The sequence below is a fragment of the Oreochromis niloticus genome, linkage group LG12 (assembly GCF_001858045.2).
Source record: "Oreochromis niloticus isolate F11D_XX linkage group LG12, O_niloticus_UMD_NMBU, whole genome shotgun sequence".
Classification (NCBI taxonomy): Eukaryota; Metazoa; Chordata; class Actinopteri; order Cichliformes; family Cichlidae; genus Oreochromis; species Oreochromis niloticus.
Genome location: NC_031977.2, coordinates 4,803,910 through 4,827,901, shown reverse-complemented (window position 1 = coordinate 4,827,901; position 23,992 = coordinate 4,803,910).

Below are 23,992 nucleotides of genomic sequence, written 5' to 3'. Positions count from 1 at the left end.
CTGCATCTAAAGGACAAAGGTCACTCTTTCGAGGACGCCAATGTTCACATTTTGGAGAGAGAAACAGATGGTTTGAAAGAGGAGTGAAAGAAGCCATTTTGTCCACTGTGAACAACCATCTTTGAACAGAGACAGTGGCTTATGACATCAACTGTCTGTCATTTATAATCCAGTTTGGAGATCCCTTCCCAGACGCCTTAATGTCCACTCACATCTTGGGTCATTTGTTCTCAGTAAATCACATGATAGGCCATTTTCCCACCTTGGCTCGTGTGATTAGGTAGGGGATCAATAGGGGGTCCATGACCCTCTTGGGGACACTCCCATAGGGCTTAAAATCTGGGACACTCCACCAATTGCTTTCAGAACTGAAGAAGCATCTCAGATGAGAGGTGAAACATCTTCAAGGAAACTTAAAGAAGTCCAGATGCTTTTTTTCCAAGCTTCTTAGATTTGAAATTGACAATAAATTGTTATGTTTACATAACATCTTGTTAAAATGGAGTTTTTCCTTCCCACTGTCACTTTGACTCATAGGTGATTGTCTGATTGCTGTGGCTTTTCTCTGTATTAATGTAGGGTCTTTACCTCGCAATAAAAAGCGCCTTGAGGCAACTGAAAATGGAATTGAATTGAATAACATTACATTTATTTTTATAATAATAATTTTATTTATGTATTTATTATTTTTTATCTATTATTATAACATCTAGTAAAATTATAAGATGACTTCTACATCCCTTTCTTTAGCTAGCTACAGAATTAATGTTATTTTTACTAGCTCGCTTAATTCCTCAAGCTGTGGATACCACAGTGGATCTACACATTTTACACCAGATGCCCTTACTGACACAACCCTCCCATTTTTCCAGGGTGGAAAAAAAGCAAATTAGAAAATCTTTAAGACTCTTTTGTCACAGCCATGTATGTTTACATCACCCCGGACCAGTTGCGGCAGATGGTTACCCCTCCCTGAGCATGGTCATGTTGGAGATTTTTTTGCTGTTAAAAGGGAGGTTTTCCCACTGTTGCAAAGTACTAACTCAAAGGTGGTCGTTTGATTGTTGGGGTTTTAACTGTATCTAGTGTGAAGCACCTTGAGGCGACTGCTGCCATTCTCTAACCTGGGCAGCTCACCTGGAACTAATCCGTGGCAATCGTCAGAGGGTATTTATGACCAGCATCACTGTCTCTTCACTGCCAGTTCGTCAGCTTACCCATGTTGGTAACAGGCTCACCCTTCTCGTTCGGAATCTTCGTCTTAGAAAGCAAGGTAAGTGAATACAATGTCCTTTACCTCCTTTGAAACACCGCTGCTCCGTACCGCAACGGAACTCACCTTTTGGACACTGGTCACAGCCCTCACCGGATTGATGCCATATTCCAGGAAGAAAATACTCGCCACAACTCACCTGCCTGCCCTCCTGCCACCATAGCTTACCAGGAGCCCTGGAATTCAGGTCAGCCCGTCTTTGTTACTTTCAACTCACCATTCGAATCTCTGCCTCCCGCTCCAAGCCTACTACTCCACCTGCAAAAAGTAAGCCACGTAAAAGATCTCAAATACCACCGTTATCCCCGGACCAGCCTGTGCACCCACTAACTCCCTTTTCCACTCTCCTCAGTGGGGTAGTGACCATCATGCCACCAGCCTCACCTTATGTTTACTACCCTTAGGCTACCACACTAGATTCCCTTATCACAAATCCCACGCCAAGTATCACGTTGTATGTAAGTGCCATGGCAGGTTTTCTTGTTAATACCCCCACGCCAAGTATAGCTCTGTTTTTTGTGTCAAATAAAGTTTTGTGTTAAGTTACCTCAACCGCCTCTGCACGTAAGTCCCGAACTTTGTACAGGCCTTTGGCCCCCTGTGACAACACTGACACCCGATGTTTCCCCAAGATCACTTTACAGACACATAATCGCATGTTTCAATCTGTTAAAAATAATTTAAAAAATGTTCTTTTTAAACATATTGCTGCTTAAACTTGACATTGTTTTATTCACATTTACTGATCCAGGGGAGAGATTTTTTTTTTTCACATTTGCTGCAATATCATAGTCAAATGTGACTGAAATGATTAAAGTGAAGACAGTTTGATTATTCACCAATGCTAAAGAGCCTTTGCATTGAGAATGAGGTGTAGACTAATAACTGCTTTTCACAGCAACCATTTCATTATCCGCAGGAAAGTAAAAAGTTCAGGCCATTAATTTCATTTTCTTGTAAAAATTTTATTTATTCATCCAGCTGATTGATTAACCATTAAAGAAATAGGGTTGTTTTTTACATATGTTGATAGCATTTTTAAACATTGGAAACATTTAGACATGGCATAAATTTAAGCATTGACCTTTATGTCATTAAGCAAAATAAAGTTTGCAAAAGAAAGCTCTGGATGAAAATGGCTATGAACACTATAATACTATGAACTTATCCAATAAAAACAAAGCATAACATTTCTTTACTTTTAAGTAGCTAAATCATTATGTCAGTATGCACTTTTACAGAGGCTATGTGCTTGACACGTCATTGCTTATAAAATTCCAGCCGAGCAGCAACAATAAAGAGCTTTAGTTTTTAGGATAAAAATACAAACTAAATCTGCAAAAAAGCAAATTAACTGAACACCCCCAAAGAATATATAGTATAGTTGAGAAATATGATTGGCTTATATGGATACATGAAGTGCACATCTGGAAATTCAATAACCTCCTCATTGCTGTTTTTTTTTTCTCTTCAGTACAGATTGATGCAAACCACTTTAAAGAAATAGATATTAAAAGAAACACAGAAAAACACAAAAAAGATGGAGACAAAAAAGAAATGAGCACACACAGAGATAAAAAAAAAACCCTTAAATTTAGAGTAGATGTAAGTAGATTGCAGATAGTGTCCACATGACTGCAGCTGCAGCACCAATCCCTCTGTCATTCTCCCGCTCCCTTACCCCCCTCACTTGTGAACAAGACCCCGAGATACTTAAACTGTTCCACTTGGGACAGGAACTGGTCCCTGACCCAGAGTGGGCACTCCACTGTTTTCTGGCTGAGGACCAAGGCCTCAGATTTAGAGGTGCTGATTCTCATTCCTGCTGCTTCACACGTGGAAGGTTGGAGATGGTCTATAATTAGGGTCAAGTGAAGTCCAAGAGTTTGAGCTGCAGGAAATGGAAGAGGATCCGGCGACAGAGTAGGTAGGTATGGAGATGGATGAGGAGTGAGACAAAAAGTGCAGATAATGCCGTGGATTAGCAGATGATCTTTTGAAGAGTGACGGTCTGCGCCCATCCTAAAAGCTGGCGCACTTAATTAAAGGAGATGAGCTGCAGGTGGAGAGAGGCCGGCAAAGAGTCCCTGAATACTGCACAGAGGCGGGCCACAATGCAGAAGGTAAAAACAATCGATTGCCGCACCACCGGCATCCAGGGGCATGACAATGGTAGGACATCTTTGAGCAGTCTTGTAGAAATGGAGTCTAAAAGACACATTGGTGGCTTAGACGAAGTAATTACTGAAGTCATCTCAGAAAGGAGAAAAAGTCTAAATAAATATCAATGGTTTTAACAGTGGCTGCATGTAATGATACATCTATGAGATAGTTATGAATATTTTTTTCTCTAAAAAAATTTACATTTTATTCATTAAGAAATTCATGAAGTCATTCCCAGTTAAAGTTAAAGGAATTCTTGGCTTAACAGAGCACTGACCTTTGGTCAGCCTGGATACAGCACTAAAAAGTACAAGTCAAGGTACAATATTCAACTTGTACCCTGCAGTGCACATAGTTACTCACTTGATCTCCAGCAGAGTAGGTGGATGTTTATAATGTGATCCTGTGGTTGCTTTGACATCTCAGAGAAATAAGTTGCATTCCTGCATAGTCACATTTCTCCTCCATAACCCCAATGCAGATCTGTGAATGGTGATAACGACAATGAGCTCTGATGCATAGGTCTGTCTCATAATAAAAGGACCCATAAGTTTATCTCTTTGCTGTTAATGTAGGTTGCGACACTTAACAACAGACAGCCTTGACTTACCTTCTGCGGGCCTGTGGCAAGAATCCAAATCAGGATATTGACTTTGGGGTATTATAAAAGGCTATATTAAGTCAAAGCAGGAATGTGATATTGCAGAGAAACTAGCTGATGACACTGAGTTTATTCAGAGCCACTGCAGATCAATTGTGCAGCTCAGACACAGACGAGATCCATCATATGCAGTTATAATCCTGTTGACAGTACCAGACAAGATCCTAAGCTTTCTGTCTGTTCTTACACATGACATGTTTCCTAATACAAATAGGAAAGCATAGTGAAGTGAGCTTTGTGTTGCATGTATAGTGAACTGCACTCTAAACTACCATGCATGAGTCACACAATCACAATCAGTGTTTGTCAAACACTACAAACTGATTGGAACCTGCATCCAAGTTAGTTCTGAATGATAATTAACAGTTAATCTTGATCAGCTAATTGCTGAATCTGACTGTTGGATCAGTCCTGTCATGTTGTGTTTATGTTGTGCTCTGGAACTAAACTCAGTGACTCAGAACAAGTTTTAATTTAATCCTAATTGTTGTCATTTTATTTTTAAATGTTACAATTGTCAGCTTACCAAAGTCAGATGGCAAAAATTAAGTAGATCGAACTGCCTACACTTTTGTGCCTACACTCTACCCTTGACACCCTTGATAGCTGATATTTAACCCTAGCCCCAAGCTGTAGAAAAACAACTTGATCTTTCTATTAAAATACATGTATATATATATATATATATATATATATATATAGATAGATAGATAGATAGATAGATAGATAGATATTATTTTTAATAGAATTGGATATCCATGCATCCATTTTCTGCTATTGTTTGGGTTCAGCTCCCAAGGGCAGCAGCCTAAGCAGACATCCCAAGGTCTATTGTTTCACAGTCACCTCGATCAGCTCTTAGGGACAAACAAACCATTCCCTAACTTATTTTTTTAAGATTTTGTGAAGGTCAAAGAAAGCCCCCCCACCCCAACTTTGCTTAGAAATTAGATGCATCATCTCTTTGTAATGTGTGTCTAGTTGGCATTTGTCCTCTTTTTTTGGCTTCACTGATAAGCTCCAAAAACTTGCTGCCAAGAATCTGGTTTTCTCGTCAAAGAACAATTACATTTGCCCAAACCCAAGATTGGCATTACTAAGTACTGAGGTTGAAAATATTTACTTGACCTTATCATCAGTAGTTTTAATAAATAGATAACGAGTACAGATTTTTTTTCCCTGTGCTTAGGGGCTATCTCAAACTGAGAGCTGTCATTTTTGAGCTTCTTGTGCTTTTATGCTGCCTCTGCTTTTGTTGCTAAGTATTCATTGTTGTCAAGTGGTTTTTTTTGGTCCCCATCTTTTCTGCTTTGCACTTCACAGAGTTCATCTGCTATTGTCAACAGCTATTTTTTCTTGGAGGCTATTGACAACAATTCCAATGACTCAGTTTCTACAGTTTGTTTCAAACTAACAACCACACGCAAAGCTTTGAAGAGCTCAGTTTTTCAAGTAAAATCTCAAATGAAATCAAATCACCAGGGCTAGGCCTGGCTCCAAAAAAAGCAAACAAACAAAAAAAGACCAGGTAAAGCACTATAAATCTTTAGTTTGGGGATGTGGTTTCTTCATGTCTGCAAGTTTTTGTTTCTATAGTTTCTGTTTCTATAGTTTTATGTAGTTTATATAGTTTTTTCAATTTTTTACACATTGTCAAGTTTCTTGCGTGTCAGTGTCTTTTCATATTTAGTCATTTTGTTTGCTCTCCGTTAGCTATTGGTTGGTAACTTTATCTCAAATTCTTATATTGATCTTTTTTGGTTACCAAAAGTGCTTTTGGTGTTGTCTATTGCGGCTTACCTTTTCTTGTTGTGGGTCACTCCATAAATGCCTCATACAGAAAGAAAAAAAAAGGAAAATAAAATAAAAAATAAAATAAAAAAGACTGCACTGCAAATGATCGAATCAAATGTAGATTTCCACTTGTGCTAAATTAACAGCAATTCAGAATATATATATTTGCTGGCAGAAGAAAACAAGAGTATGTTTGCTATTGCACATCATGAAAATATTAAGATACGTAAATATGAAGGAAGTACAAAGCTTTAACTAAACACAACCAGCTAAGATATGATTAGATAAACCAACAGCTTCTTGGATATTCCAAAGCGCTACATCTTTAATTTGCATTGTTGCCACTGATTTTCAGTCCAGTTCTTGTGTAATCTGGCATACCTCAGCCTTTTCTGCCTGTTTTCCCTCCTTAAGAATGGCTTCTTGACAGCCACCCTTCCACGGAGACCATTTTTGATGACGCTTCAGTGAACAGTTAGTAGATCAACTGACATCCTATGTCAGGTGATTTTTTTTTCCTATTTCTTAAGGACATGACTTTTAGATATTGTTCAACTGCTGTAGAGAGTTTTAGGCCTGACACTTCTTTTGTCCTTGACTTGTCCAGGTTCCTCATATTTTTTAAGGGAACTTAAGTGCACTGCACAGCATGCTGAAATATGCAAAGATTTCAGCTAATAGTTTTTTGGGTAGGTGGTAGGTGCAAAATACTATTTCGGGCCTGTCAAACTATGTTATCTTTGGGATTTTTATAGTATTTTAGATTTTTTTAAAGATTTTTAAGAAAATGCAACTTTAGGTTGAACTGCTGCCCCCCAAAATGGAAACACAGCGCTCGAAAAGGTTGAGGTGAGGGTAAAGCAACATCTGTGTGGGTGTTTTTATTATAAGCCAGCGGGCATATCTGTCCTGTAGGAGGCAGAGCAGCTGCCCCAGAGAGGTGTACTGCCATCTGACACTCAGGGTTCATCCAAGTGTAGTAAGAAATCCCTGCCTGATTGGCAAAACCTTTAGCCAAGGTCATAGTGTGTGTGTTCCTGATGTGACCAATGAGTAATCATCCTTTTCAATTTTTTCTAAATTCTGGCTGGACAGACAGCCAGTGCGTGTTGGTAATCTTTATTTTAGTGTTGAGTTGAACCATTACAAAGTCTGCTGTGGAATATCACCTTGGGAAATGTCAGCATATGAAAAAAATCAACCCGGCAAATGGTTGATGGACAGCGATGCGTGGGAGGCAGCCCCTACATGGCATGTCAGCTCAACTTCAATGAGCTAACAAGTGTAAGAATCCCAATATATATCTTTTTTTGAGTGATTTTTGAAGCACTATGTGTGAAACCATTAACACTTTTTCAGCACATTCTCTGCTTTACACGAGAGAATGAGATCACTGACCAATCAAAAGTTGAGCATTTTAAATACTGCAACATCTGACATTTAAAAAGAGGTGTGAGAACTATGGAAATGGAGGATGAAGCGATGGAAAAGGTGATGTAGGACAAAATGGAAAAAAGCACTGGGAGTCAGAAACAATTTATGTAACGTACTTATCCCTATAAAAATAACCATAAATAAATGAAGCAGGCTGGTCTCGTGGCTCAACCAACTCTCACTCCATATTGTGTTTCAGGTACCATCCATATATGTAAAAATGAGAATCAGCAAATAACTAAAGGCTGTACAATTATTCTGCTGCGATCTCCAACTGGTTAACAGATTACATACTTTTCATCCACTCCCTCTCTCTCAATATTTTGCATTCTTGAAATCTTTTCTTGAGGGCTTTGCAAAGTATATTATCATATACCCCTTGTTTGAGCATGTAATTGTATCGTGCCTGGCCTTGATATAGCAATCATGCCCATAGACTGCATATAAAAGATAAAAAACCAACAAGCCTCAACATTAGCATTTGACCGCCTCTAGTTAGGATTTTTTTTTTTTTTTGCTTGTTTGCCACTTTACTTTCCCTCAGAAACGGAAGTGACCACATCTGAACAAAGTTGAAGTGCCCTAAGTGATATCAAGTTATCAGTTAGGGCTGTAGCCATATTGTACACGTTTGGTACCTATAGCAAGAGTTTTCATGATATCTAGTTCAAGGGAATATCATATGTGGGTTGATGTTTACCCTGCCCCTTTTTGTACACTTTGCAGGGTTTCCTCCTGCAGAGGTTCAGTGGTTGTTACACCTCTCTACAGCTACATCTCTCTCTCCTAGGAATGACACCTCCAGGTTTTAGTTTGTTTCTCCCTTCACGGTGCTGCCAACATTCATGCATCTATGTCACGATTTTTACTTCTGACTCCTCACATATCCCATGTTTGTCATTTTACCTTTTGATTAGCAGCACAACCTGTTTTTAGTGCCTTCTTTGTCAGTGGCTGTGTACCAGCTTGTGACACCATGTACTTTGGCTATTTGAGAAATTTAGGAATTTTATTCAATTTTTATAGAAAAACAGTGTGGGAAGGAGATACGTATTCCTTTGGGATTGTGTCAGGAAGGGCATCTGGTATAAAAATCTGCCAAATTTAACAAGTGGCACAACCCCCTTGCGAATAAGGAAGTAGCCAAAATTCGCTTGTTGACACATCTGTACTACAGACATTTCAGTGTGCGTGCCAGTCATACACATGATTTGTTGTGCATGGAGAATAAGCAAAGCCAGTCTTTTTCACTTACAGTATATTGTAAAGATTTGGACTATCATGACTAATAATTTATTTGTGATCTGTTCCCTTTAACCAGTTTCTTACAGAAGTATCATGCATTTTACAATAATTGTTTGCTTTAATAACAAATGTATAACGTTTGACTGGAGTGCTAAAATGACCATTGCGCTGACCTCTAGTGAGAAGTTATGTGTCGGTCGCGATCAAAACCGCTCTTAGAGCCGCCTCTTTGAAGTGAACGACGCGAGCCGTGGTTTTTTTTTCTTTCTCTCACCCTCTCTCTCGCCCTTTTTTCCGCTTCACTCCGCACGCGAGCCTTGTGCTTTGCGCTGGGCAGAGGGGGGAGGGGCGGTAGTTACACTCACAGTAGCACAGGAACAGAGCCGGAGGGAAAGAGAGAAAGAGAGCAAGGAAGAACAACGTCACATTACAAAGGTATAGTAATCATCCACAACTATTTTCAGTTGCGGATGATAAAGGATTCAGAAAGTTTATTCATGCAGGCCCATATGACAGAGAATATGCATCTTCTTTTTGTTTTCATATTTTAATTTATATTTAATTGTGTTGTGTTTTGCAGTGTTTTGTGTTGTTTCACTTTAAATTTGTTTAAAAGGAAAAAGCTGAAAATTTAGATAGTTAAAAGTTAAAATGTAAATAGTTGGTTTTTGTATCATATGATTTATTTATTACAGTTTATGTGGAGTGAATAAATAAAAGTATATTTACGGTGGCCCCTAGAGACAAAGCACGTACAAACTCCAAAACACGTACGAACTCCGGAGCACATACAAACTCCGAAGCACGTACAAACTCCAAAACACGTCTAAAACACAACAGAAGTGCTCCAGGATGCTAGGGGCAGTGTTGAGCTTATGTTATCTAGTGGCTACACAAGCCAGGAAGTACCAACAACCATATTTGGTGTGTGGTAGTAACAGGTAAATGAACATTTTTTTAAGTTATTTGAATATATATGAGTGTTTCTATATAAATACACAAACAATATACATATGCTTTCAATTGTGTAATTTAAGTGATCTAGGTAGCTCTGCTTTGGAAGTTCAGTTAATGCTAGAAATGTGTTTTGGAGTATTGTTTATATATAAACATATATAAATAAAACCATGTTTTTTTGTTTTTTTTTACATTAGCAGTGATGGGAATAACGGTGTTGCATGTAACGGCGTTACTAACGGCGTTACTATTTTCAGTAACGAGTAATCTATTCCTATCGTTACAACGCCGTTAAAGTTACTAACAAGAAAATGCAGTCCGTTACTATTTTTCAACAAACAGACGGTTGAAGCTGTGTTCAGCTTACCGCATCTTATATCAGTTGCACGGAAGTAGCTGACTACGTAAGTAATCTGGACGCTAGGACGCTACAGCTTTAAGCAGCTGCGTGCGCTCCCGCGGACGGTAATCACGATCACTGTGTAGCACAACACCTGGAGCTCAGGGGGCAAAACAGTCGCATGAGTGCTGCTGTTTGACTGAGGAAGAATAAAGTAGTCGTGGTAAGCCAATCACATGACCACTTAAAGACAAAGCAACAAGGTGACATATACCAGTTTTTAAATTGTGTTGATAGGCTACATAAAACCAGAGTCATGATAAACAATATATACGCGGCGTTTTTTCCTCAATAGTTTCGTCACGTTTACTGTCTAAAGACAGCGCGTGCAAGCACTCTCTGCTTATGACCAAAAAATAAAAAAAACAAAACAGGGGAAGTTTTAGGAGTGACGGCGAGAGAGAGAGAGAGAGAAAGACAGCAGGAAAAGAGAGAGAGCGAGTTTTGAGATGTGAGAGATTTGTGACGTTTAGCGTGTTTAGGGTGTGTAGTTAATGTGTTGTCTTGTGTAGTTAGTGTGTAGTGTTGTGGATAGTTTTGTGTTGTGTGTCAGAAAAATGAGGCGACTGCAGTCTCCAGGTAAAAAAAAGGAGTGATACACCTGCTGCTGTCAGACCTGCAGGTATCAGGCTGTGATGTTCTCCTTTATAGTGGACAGAAATTATTTTTTTGGAGTGGCACAAATAATTTGTGTGGCATCTTATTGAAGAACAGCTGATTGTTATGTAAATAGTTTGAAATGGTTATTTAAAAAAATCAAGGTAAAAGGTAAATGGATGCAAATAACTTTGTTGTTTGCAAAACTTGTGCATAGGATTGTAAAATTGACAATTTATATTTGCATTTAAAGTTATGAAATATGATTCATTAAACATGTTTGTGGTTGTTACAGTAAAAAATATAACTTTTTCTACTCTGATTTTACGTTTTTTGTCTGATTTTAGATCAATTGTGTTAATACAGTATGTCAAAATGAAAACATGACTGTAAATTCAGACACGTGAGGTTGTGCTGAAAAGGATGATACCAAACAAGACAAAGTAAATAGTTTTTAAAGGTAAAATGTGGAGGAAAAATCAAAAATAGTTAAAAATGGCCAATTATACCCTGGACCCCACAGGGTTAAACTTTTTTTTTTAAAGTAACGCAATAGTTACTTTTCAAGTAATTAATTACTTTTAGAATATTGTAACTCAGTTACTAACTCAGTTACTTTTTTGAAGAAGTAACTAGTAACTATAATTAATTACTTTTTCAAAGTAACCTTCCTAACACTGTACATTAGTAATTCCTTTTGTGCATAATTTTATATTGTTGTTAATAATAAATTAATTAAAGCAACAAAACAACCTGAAGAGCCGGTTGGGAGCCGAAAGAGCTGGGTCTTTTTAGTGAGCCGAGCCGAAAGAGCCGGTTCTCTAAAAAGAGCCGGAATTCCCATCACTACTAGTGAGGTCACCTGCGACACTGAAAACTCTCTCTGCAAAAGCCTGAGAAGCTGGCATATCCAGTAAGTCTAAGCCAAAGGTTTTAAGCTGTAATCAAAAAGAGACACTTTTCTTCAGCCAAAATTCTTTTCCTGTGTCAAAAGTAATGGGTTGTAAAAGGTCTTCCTTATCCTTTCTGATCAGCCTCATTCTGCTTGTGTAAGTCCTTCACTTATTCTTTGTGCTTCACTTTGAGAGAAACCTGAAGACTGGCTGTTTTGATGAGGATGGTGCTGCTTCTGCTTCCTCTCTATTCTCCTCTCTATTGTCACCACAAACATAGCATGAACTTTGAAGCAGTCAGAACTTTTTTTGGTCCACAAGTCAGTCAGTCAGCAGAGTCCTGATCTTCAGGATTAGAAATCAGCACAACTGAAGGATGGCTCAGGTTGAGCACTTTGGAGACAAAGAGGCAAGGCTGAGATGGTTTGGACATTTCCAAAGGAGGGATAGTGGGCATATTGGACAAAAATTACTCGACGTGGAGCTACCAGGCAGGAGGAAAAGAGGAGAACTACAGTGAAGACCCATGTCATGGATGTAATGGACATGAATGTTGAGAGTTGGTGTGATAGTAGAAGATTCTAGAGATAGGGTGAGAAGGGCCCCTAAAGGGAACAGCCAAAATATGCAGAAGATGATGATTTTGGTGTTTGGAAACTGGACATATGACAAGACGTGGATCTGAAGGAAAAAAAGGAAGAAAAGAAAAAGAAGGGATAATAGTGGCTAGCCATTCTTTGCAACTCTAATACTGACCATAATTTCTCAAAGCTATTGAGTCTATAAAATCATCGTGAACGCATTTACTGACATCAGCTTAAGCTTTTTTAATATACAGCCTCCATTAAAAAAAAGAGAGATTTTAAGGAATTTCCACATTGGCTTCATGTTTCAGACCTCGAAACTACATATGTCCATATCTTTACAGTCTATTCCCTGGTGTTCAGTGATTAGTGTGTGCAGTTCTGCAAAACACAACTTATAAGTAATTATTAATACATTAGTTGCAGTTAATTCAGAGGGTTCATGTGTGTTTATTATCATTTCAAGTAAGCCTCCCCAAGTTAAAATCAAAGTAAACACAAATGAACCCCCTGAACAGACTGCAAGGGTAACATGTCAGCTAAGATAATTTGAATTGATCACTAGAGACATAAACCGTTTTTCCAATAGTACTCAAAGAGAAAGATGTTTATCTCAAAAGCTGAATCCAGTTCAAAACAAAATGATAAGAAACATTTGATGTTGGTCAGCCAGATGGTTCACCCTGGTCCTGTGAGAACTCTACAAGTAGATATACCTCACAGTTAGCTGAACAATTTTTTGTTTCTCCTCCTATTTGAAATCAGACCAACCTTTGATATGACTTGTGGTAAAACATTTTTTCCAGAATTGATTGAAACATTTCTTGAAGCTTTCTGCTGTTTTCTCAAGACATCCATCCATCCATCCAACCATCTTCTTCCACTTCTCTGTGGCCAGTTGGCGGGGGCAGCAGCCTAAGCAGAGAAGCCCAGACCTCCCTCTCCCTGGCCACCTTCTCCAGCTTGTCCGAGGGAACACCAAGGTGTTCCCAGGCCATCCTAGAGATATAATCTCTGCAGTGTGTCCTGGGTCTGCCCCGGGGCCTCCTCCCGGTGGGACATGCCCAGAACACCTCACTCAGGAGGCATCCTTGTCAGATGCCAACACAAACACTGATTCAAAAATAGATTCACGACATTAAGACTTGGAATAGGATTTAATGTGCATTTTCCTGAATCTCTATGATAGTCATGTTAGTCATGGCTAGCAACAATCATGAAAAGCAAACCTGTTTGCATTATGGGAATTTCCCCCTCACCATGTATACATGGTTGTCAGAGGTACTGATGTGTAAACATTTGTGTCCAAATGACTGATGCAGTAACAAATGGAGTCCAGCTCTGAATCAACAGCTGAGCCAATCATGAATACCTTTAACTGGTAAACATGCTGTCTGCAGGGCCTCTCAAAGCACACCATCAAAAAGCTTTCCCAATCAATAGTTCACTGACACTGACACCTCTTGTGTATCCAGGTGTACTTTCCATACACCATTTGCTTCCACACTGAAATGAGACAATCAATTTCTCATCCCTTTGTGTTTTATAAGTCTCATAAAATCTGGCCACTGTCAACTAGGTGTGGAATATTTAAGAGTTCAATTCCTCCCGCTGTTAGTGTACTGAGCTAAGGAACAGTTGAAAGCCAGGAGGGACCAGTTTTGTAGAAAGGTCAGGTATCAGCTGCTCTGACCACACCAAATGCCAGCAAGACAATCTGATAATTTGCGACCCCAGGGTGAGGAGAAAATCAAAAGAAGCTAAATGCAGAATCTATTAAAGACCCAGAGCAAAATGTCAGACAAATATATGCCAGGGTGAAGTTAGATATCAGTCAGTGATCAGTGTCAGCATTCAGAAAGTACACATACTTGTTCTATGGCAGCAGACTGCTGGGATACTTTTACTGTAATCTCTGTAATGCACCAACAAGCTATTTACTTAGCTGACAAGACATAAAGATCAGGGATTTTATATTTTTATTTTAAAATTCCACGATACATTGAGGCACTTCATTTGACTGAGATGATAAAAATATGATTCGGAGAATTTTCATTGTTAAGCAATATGGAATGTTTAGAAAACAGCCTGCTGATTAAAATTCAAGAAAGTTCTCGGTGACATCTCGGTGTCACATAGTTCATAATGACAGAATGTGAGATATTCTTGCTTTTTTTGGGGAAACCAATTAAAACATGAGCTGAGAGCAATCACAGGTGAATAAATCATTTGAAAAATCCCATTAGAACAGACACAGAGGCCTCAGCTGTGTTTTTAAAAGCCAAAAGGGTCAAAGGAAAAAAAAAATTAATAGGCTTCATAGGCAGCAATAAATAGACTGGGGGAAAGGTGGCTCTGATGGGAAATGAGTTTTAATAAAATGCACTCTGTTTTCTTCACAGTGGGGTAGACAGAATACAGAATATGGCAGTATCATCAACTCTCTTGGCTGGCAGGTACACAGCCTCGCTGAAACAATCTGCTCTGAGGCAAAGCACTAAAACAACCCAACCTTGCCACAAATGTGGCTTCCCTTGCTCTAGGTCGGATGATCCAATCACAAATATGAATAACCTCAGCACAAAAAGCAATTACCCTGCAGCCTAGACAAAGGGGCCAAGGCAGTGACACCACCAGGGCCAGAGTTGCAGCACCAGGCTGTCGCTGTCTGTGCTGCTGTACAATTTAATACTTTTTGCATTGCTATTTAATCACACAGAAACAGGGGCCTTTTTTCCCTGGCATTCCCAATGTTTCAAGTAATAATCCACGATATTTTTCATAAAAATATCTGTTTTTATTGCTCCCTCTAGCCAAATGTCCATTTCATGAAAGCTTTTACAGTTGGTACTGTAATCACCTGCTGTCAGAAATGCCTTTCCTGGGAAAATATGTTGTTGCACAAAGATGGGTTTTATCCAGAATAAACATGGCTGAACAGACCGCCATGTGTTTAACCAAGCTACAAAGTGACAGATGGGAAATACAGTGGAACAGCAATACAGCGGTGCTAGCAGCTCAGTGAAATTTCACTTAGGCACAGTTGTAAAAAATCAGAGAACTTTTAATATAATCGAGAACTGACAACGTCCACTGTCTGGAATTGAGTTTTCAGTGGGTGGGGAGCTAAGTAAAGTAAAATACCTTGATTAGAACATTACAGCACTGCGAGCCACTATTTCAACTGTGAAGGGAGCTACTGTAGCAAAACTGTAGCAGAAGCCTCTTGATATGCATTAGCTGCAACCATCACAACTTGCTGTTTTTTATACACACAGGGAAGTTTCCGTTTTACTTTCACTATCATCATTTGGAAGTGAGTGCATGATGGTACATGTCCTATCCAGAACTCTTAACTGATCGATCAGGGACAATGCTAACATTTCTTGCACATTAGTGTAAGAAAAAGTGTTGTGTTGTTGCTTATTACAGTTAGGACATCTTAATCAATTTTTTAGTTAGTTTAGGAACTATAATAAAATGTTGCCCGTTGCCTTGAGGCAAGGTGTAAATAATTATTCCAGCTCCATTCACTTGTATTCCCAGAAGTGCAACCAACTAGCCAACAATCAGAAACTGGCTGCAAAAGTTGGCTCTTAATAGGAAATGACGTTGCTCTCCTAGATCCTTGACTGCTCTATGTTTATAGTGATAATTGAAAAACATTGTAGCTAACAGGTTCTGGGTTCACCTTTTTTAGGATGTTTGTTTGCCTAAACCAAGCAAAACAGTTTAAGCAAAACTTTAAAAAATGTTCTCAGAGAAGACTTGCAGTCCAGCATCCTGTTTGACAGTTGGGTGATAATGGATAAGAGGACATTTCGTCAAGAACACGTAAGACTCTCAGGTTAGTACTTAGCTGCCAGTGAACTCACTGTTTTTGCTTGTAATAAAATCCGTTGAACATGTGACTGTGCCTGGATCTTACAACAGAGTATTAGGGCCACATTAAGAAAAAAAATTGTTGATATAATTATTGCAGATATAACATTAGGTAGAGTTACAGCACCATGGTAATATATACGCATTATATATATTTTAGTATTTCAGGTAATCAAGCTAAAGTGTATTGGGGTTTGCATACAGCTACATATCTTTACAAAGAATATCTGTGGGGGAAAAAATTATTATTTTTTTTTATGTAAACAAAAATATGAAATTTCAGTGTGTCATGGTTCAAATATTTTAGCCACATATGGCCCACAGGCCTCTATCTGCTGTACTGCTCTCGAGGATTAGAATACTTGAAGAACATTTCACAGTATCCACACAGTACTTGTTGAGTTATTTCACTCTGAATTTGAAATGTCAGCCCAATGAATGGCACCCAAGGAAATGTCAAAGTCACTTAGATTTACCTTCTGGACCATGCACACCTGTGCGTAATACATCCAAAAGTAGTTAAGATATTTCATTCTAGAGTCACAGTGGTGGACTAAACCAGACTTTGACAAAAGCAAGAGAAAATCCTTCACTGTCTCAATCAAACTACTGTGGCTGAAAAAAAAAAAAAAGCGACCATGCACAGATATAATGTCCTAAAAATTACTTTTCACTGTTCCGAATGTGACAGGTGAGACCTGAGTCTGGGAACCGCCCCTGGTAGGCGGAGCTGGTCTTTGTCCCTTTCATAAGCTCAGGTGTGGGCAATTGGGTATTCTCTATCAAACCTGAAGCTGCGAGTGCTTGGTCCAAGCCGGGCAAGTTGGCACTTTTAACTTCTTTGTATGAAAGTTTGATGCGGGTCCCCTAGCCTTCTGTTAGAACGGTAGGCTATAGAAAAATGTACTACTTGAGTTCTGGCTGTTTGGCAGAGATTTACAGTTATTTGCACCCTTGTAGGTGGGAAACATTGCGTTCCTGTGAGAAACGTGTAGTGGACTTCACCGCCACTGACCAACATTTATTAGGGTGTGACGCGAACTTCTGAACCGGTAACAAAAACAATACAGTTGCAGGGATACTCCCGCTGCGTTTTACTGTCCAGCGTAAGTCATCTCCTGCCTTTATTTACAGAATACCGAGCTGCTGCTTTGCCGAGTGGATTTCTGGCTGCAGCCTGTGCTTGAAGGATAAACCGCCCGCAGGGGCGTGCTGGGTGTTTTTATATATATATATAGATAGATAGATAGCTAGCTAGCTAGATAGATAGATATATATACACACACACACACACACACACACACACACATATATATATATATACATACACACACACACATACATACACAGATATGTATGTATATATATATATATATAAAAACACCCAGCACGCCCCTGCGGGCGGTTTATCCTTCAAGCTCGGGTCCTCTACCAGAGGCCTGGGAGCTTGAGGGTCCTGCGCAGTATCTTAGCTGTTCCCAGGACTGCGCTCTTCTGGACAGAGATCTCCGATGTTGTTCCCGGGATCTGCTGGAGCCACTCGCCTAGCTTGGGAGTCACCGCACCTAGTGCTCCGATTACCACGGGGACCACCGTTACCTTCACCCTCCACATCCTCTCGAGCTCTTCTCTGAGCCTTTGGTATTTCTCCAGCTTCTCGTGTTCCTTCTTCCTGATATTGCTGTCATTCAGAACCGCTACATCGATCACTACGGCCGTCTTCTTCTGTTTGTCTACCACCACTATGTCCGGTTGGTTAGCCACCACCATTTTGTCCGTCTGTATCTGGAAGTCCCACAGGATCTTAGCTCGGTCATTCTCCACCACCCTTGGGGGCATCTCCCATTTTGACCTTGGGACTTCCAGGTTATACTCGGCACAGATGTTCCTGTACACTATGCCGGCCACTTGGTTATGGCGTTCCATTTATGCCTTGCCTGCTAGCATCTTGCACCCTGCTGTTATGTGCTGGATTGTCTCTGGGGCATCTTTACACAGCCTGCACCTGGGGTCTTGCCTGGTGTGATAGACCCCAGTCTCTATGGATCTTGTGTTCAGAGCTTGTTACTGTGCTGCCATGATTAGTGCCTCTGTGCTGTGTTTCAGTTCAGCTTTGTCCAGCCACTGGTAGGATTTCTGGATATCAGCCACCTCCTCTATCTGCCGGTGGTACACACCGTGCAGGGGCCTGTCCTTCCATGATGGTTCCTCGTCTCCCTCCTCTTTCTTGGGTTTCTGCTGCCTGAGGTATTCACTGAGCACTCGGTCAGTTGGGGCCATCTTCCCAATGTATTCTTGGATGTTCGTTGTCTCATCCTGGACTGTGGTGCTGACACTCACCAGTCCCCGGCCCCCTTCCTTCCGCTTAGCGTACAGCCTCAGGGTGCTGGACTTGGGGTGAAACCCTCCATGCATGGTAAGGAGCTTTCTTGTCTTGATGTCAGTGGCTTCTATCTCCTCCTTTGGCCAGCCTATTACCCCAGCAGGGTACCTGATCACGGGCAGGGCGTAGGTGTTGATGGCCCGGATCTTGTTCTTACCGTTCAGCTGACTCCTCAGGACTTGCCTGACCCTCTGCAGGTATTTGGTGGTTGCAGCCTTTCTAGCGGCCTCTTCATGGTTCCCATTCGCCTGCGGGATCCCCAGGTACTTGTAACTGTCCTCTATGTCTGCAATGTTGCTTTCTGGTAGTTCAATCCCCTCAGTTCTGACTACCTGATCTCACTGAGGGGGTTCAGGCCTATGCTGAACAGCAGTGGGGACAGAGCATCTCCTTGGTAGATCCCGCACTTGATGGTGACTTGTTCTATGGGCTTGGAGTTGGCCTCTAGTGTTGTACGCCACATCCCCATTGAGTTCCTGATGAAGGCTCTTAGGGTCCTGTTGATCTTGTACAATTCTAGGCATTCGAGTATCCAGCTGTGGGGCATTGAGTCATAGGCCTTCTTGTAATCAATCCAGGCAGTGCACAGGTTGGTCAGTCTGGTCTTGCAGTCTCGGCTGACTGTTCTGTCTACCAGTAGCTGGTGTTTTGCGCCTCTGGTATTCTTGCCAATCCCTTTCTGTGCCCCACTCATGTATTGACCCATGTGCCTGTTCATCTTAGCCGATATGATGCCTGACAGGAGCTTCTCCGTCTCCAGCCTTGGTGGTGCGTTCCCTTGCCACTGAGAGTACACCTTTTCGTCTCTTGCCCACCGATGCCTTCTTGTTCCAGTAGCCCACTTGTCGTCAGGGTGCCCTGGTTCCTCAACACCTGACGCGGACCTTGTTGATCCGGGCGACGTCCGAGCCGGCATGCCTTCATATTTATCTGTCTCGCTCATGTCTGCGGTAGGCTCACTTAGCATAGGGGGTCTAGCCTTAGGACCCTTACTGGATACAGACGCCCCAGGTAGGAATCGAACTTGCGATCTTCTGCTCCAAAGGCGTGTAGTTTAACCACTAGGCATATATATATATATATGTGTGTGTGTGTGTGTGTGTATAAAAAAAGAAAAAAATCCCCTTTTCTTTTGTCTTTGTTGCATGTCTTTTGCATGCACCGCGGTGGGCCTGAGTGAAGACGGCACTGAAGATTTGCCTTTTTTTTAATAGTGTCTTGCCCATTTGGGGTTCTGTGTGAGTTGCCGTCCCTTTTTAACGTGTGTGATATGTTGATTTGTTCTTAACCGGTTCCCCGCAGTGCTTATCCTGTCTCACGGGCAATCATACAATTTTATCGTACTTAATAAAGTAAAGCTTTTAATTGTTCTTAGGTGCCGCTGTTACACGTTTACTTTTATTTTGTATTAAAATTAAACCCTTTTTAACTGACTGTGCGCCTACGGCTCTGTCCTTTTTTAAATAGGTACCTACCACGGGTCACACAAAGAAATACAAGACATATTAGTGACATTTCATCTGTCCAACTACTTTGTCTAAATATAAGACACGAAATGGAAATCAGGAAGCTGAGTTTATAATCACAGAGCACTTGAGTGTGACCATTTGGTGGGTGTGCTTGGCCACAGAAGGAAAGTCAATGTAAAACCTTTCCAGTAAAAGTGAATGTAAATCTTGGACTTAATTAAAAGGAGCTCAATTTACTGCTCTTATCTTAGGTAATCATGTTAACCAATAGGGGTGCTAAAAACTCATTAGGGATATGGATTTTAATTAGTACCCTTGCACATGTAACATAAAATATCCCTCCTCAAGCGGGAATCCTTTACTAATGGGAATATCCAGGCTGTGTGGGTTTGTGAAAAGATAAATATTTGCTATTTTTTCCGTGTCAGTCGGTACTCTCCTTTTGGACATGTTGTTCTAAGCTCTAAGTATATTGTTACCTCTTAAAATACTGTAGTATATTTCGTAAGTGAACCTTTATGTAGCTTTCCATCTATGTAGGAAATAAGAGCAGTAAATCAAACTGCAATTTGGGGTTGGGATCCAAAATAAAGTGTAACTAAAGTTCATTATTAATAAATACTTGCTAGTTTTTAGTATCTTGTTATTTTAGTTAAATTTAACTATCTGAAATTTGTCCTGTATGAGTACTAGCAGTACCACTAGCAGTTTTCCTGAGGTAGACGTTAAGATTGATATGAAACGGTCAGGCAGAAGTCAGGATGGTGAAAATGCAGCCGGTAGAGTGAAGTGCAGGTGATAGTATCCATAAGGTCTTCCAGGAGTAAACAGCCATCTATCCAATACTGTGGTTCAGGTGTGTGTACACAACCATGCACAGCAATAATCGATTGTTCGAGCTGTTGTGGACAGCATAAAATCCAAATGATACAAATAAGACCAAGTGAGGTTGGCTGGGATCCGGCCTGTAGTGGCAGGATGAGGAGGAGGAAACATTTCGCTGCAGGCCTGTACTGCACAGTTCGAGTGCACGAAAGCAGGGAAGTAAACTGTCAAGGGCTTGACACTTTCGAGATGAGATCCTAGTGGATGAAAATATGGCAGAAGAAGACTGACAAAAATCAAATGAAACAAAGTTCGTGTCTGCCTTATTTGCATATTTTTTCTATTTTTAATTATTTGATCATTTCAGAAATAATCAGGAATGCTGCAGAATTTTTAGCATACAGGCCTTCCCCAGTGTGCAGGCGCTTCCCATACTCCACTGTACACAGAAAGAGGGTTCCTGAGCTGGGTTTCTAAGCTTTCAAGCCTATTCACAAAGGACCAGTGTAACACAGTGAGCTTTTAAACAATAATGAACCACCCTTTCATTATTAACCTATGCGCTGATAGCGAAACTCACTGAAATCTCCAATGTCCTTGTGTAAATTAGGAGTAAAAGGCAAGTTAAATGGAGCATAGTTCAATTTCATTCCACAAGAAATCTAAAATTCTTAAGGCAATATGAATATTTCTGGATTATAAAACCAGTGTTAATAATGGGTAATGTGTTTGCAAACAGCTACTTATTAATATAGCAGACAAATTGCTCATAGTTCCTCCTAACTTAAATTTTTAATGCTAAACAGCAATAACATTTGAAAAATTGAGAACTAATTTGTATACTTTAAGTAATAATTACATTAACGTAGAAACATAGAGAAATTTTCCTTAGTTTTAGTCTTTATTAGTTTTATTAAAAGAAAAACAAAAATAAACAAGATTTGGGATGTCTGTGAGTCAGCTGCCTTCACCATGTGTTGAGTTTTTATTATAATACCTATTAAGACTTTCCTAAATATTTCCCCTGAAAAATACCCTCCATTTATCAATAATAATTAAGAAAACTAGATTTAATACTTAAACTAATGCAAAACTGTTTAAAATACTAGAGTTAAAAATGAAGTGAGCAAACTTACTGCAGCATACAACATGCCTCATTCACCCAAGGACTTTTTTCCAAATCTAAATGCTTACTATTTAACATTCACAGATATTCACACTGTGATGTATGCACCAAGAACAATTCAGGGTTTATATTTTTATTTTTATTAAAAAATATATAAATATATATTAGGGGTGCAACGATACACAAAATTCACGGTTCGGTTCGGTTTGATACTTTGGTGTCACAGTTCGATATTTTTTCGATACAAAAAAAATGTTCATGCCTTTTTAATTTGTCATTTATTAAAATTATAAATATATATTTTAACTCAAAAGTACAGTTTTTAAATTTAATGTTGCTGAAACAACAAAATAATAAAAAAAAATAAATCTATGTGATCGAGAAATCACTCGTCTTTGGAAAAGAGAGTTTATTACAGAGAAATGGCTCTTTCCAAAATAAAAGCTATACTATACGCTTCTTCTGGGGTACATTCTCAGCAGCATATTAAACATATCAGGTTCCCATAAGGAGAATCACGTGCTGACGGCTGTCTAAATGACTCGGGTAAAGTTTGTAGCATGCGTGCTTGTTGTTTTTGTCTGCTTCCACTTGTCTTTGCACTAGGATGATGTCGGCGTAAATGCGCAGTCATATTCGTTGTGTTCCCACTAATGCTGTCAGTGTTAATCTCGTTAAAATGACGTTAACGCCATAACGCGGCAAATCTCCGTTAACGAGTTACCGTGGATCCCCCCGTGCGTGGGGCTGGACGGCGTCAACACATTAACAACGTAACTGTGCTAATGCACTAGTTCCCACCAATGTAAGTGAGCATTGCGTGGCACATCCGACATACTGTTTTACTTTTGTCCATGACGTGCTTACCATCAGGGTCATGCTTCACATGAAAACCAAAATAGTTCCAAACGCCAGATCTGAATGAGGTTGGGGAAGGTTCAGTTTCGGGTAGCGTTGAGGCAGTTGCCATGGTGCAACAAGCTTAACTTCTGTCTCGTTAGCTTGCGCTGCGCTCAGTGGATTTGCGCTCGACAGTGCAGCCTAGGCAGATCCACTGAGCTCTCAACACAGACAGCATCGTCATTGTTCGATACATATGCGTACCGAACCGAAAGCACTGTATCGAACCGTTCAATACCGATACATGTATTGTTCACCCCTAATATACATATATTATATATATATTATGTGAGACATGGATTCTTTGAGATTGTGAAGAGGGGGCATGCCAGAAGCTGTCTGAGAACCACTGGGTTAAGTGAACAAACCCATCAGAAAATCCTCTGCTGCCACCAGAGCCTTGAATTTTTACTGTGTATTACCATTTTGGTACCTCACTGTAATAATATTAAGGAGACTGGGGAGTGCTGCCCATATGTTTTTATTTAATATTTATTTGTTATTTTCATAGAATTGCTAGACAACCACGTGAGGCTGGGAAGATTTGAGTTACATGTCTTGAACACTGCTTTTTCCTTCTTTGATGTAGCATGCAATGCTCAGTGTTATGATTTTGACAGGTTGTACGCATAAACTAAAAGTACTGTGTGATCTTACAATTTTGAACTTCTAATACATATGTACATTCATTTGTGAATATTTCAATAGTGATAATAAAAATTTATATATAAAATATATATCTAGTTAAAAAAAATTCTATATAGCCAACAAATTGCTGTGTTAAGTACTTTTTAAAAACAAAAAAATAGCCATGTGGCATGCTTGCAATTGTCTCATTCCACTCCAGTGGACCTCTGGAAAACACTGTAAAATATATACATTTCACCCTTTACCCTTCATGGGATTTTCCTCCTCCTCTTATCCTACCCAGAAAAAGATCAATCAAATAGAAGTTAAAAAGGCGATTTTGCCAGACCTCTGAACAACAATGAGATTTGGCTGAAAAGTGAAAGGTTGAGAAGATGTAAAGAACAGAGACATCGTTTTACTTGTTGAAGATTGAATGCTGAAAATATGTTTTTTTTGTTTTGTTTTTTTTATTGACTAGACAAGTATCAACAGTGCTAACAAACAGAGACCAATTACTGAAAATCCTTACATCTCACCACCACGAACTCCACTAAGAGCGACCCCTGCAGACCTGCTTTTGAGCTTAGACCATTTTTGCTGAGAACTGACATAGCACACACTGCACCACTGTGCCCAATAATGTAGGACCAATGAGGCTAATGTAAACCACTTACAGCCTAAACAGTCTGGTTTATTAATTCATGGGGTTGCTGTGATTCACAAGGTAGAGCCTCACTAAACAGGTCATGACATTGACAGGTCATTGAACATGTCAG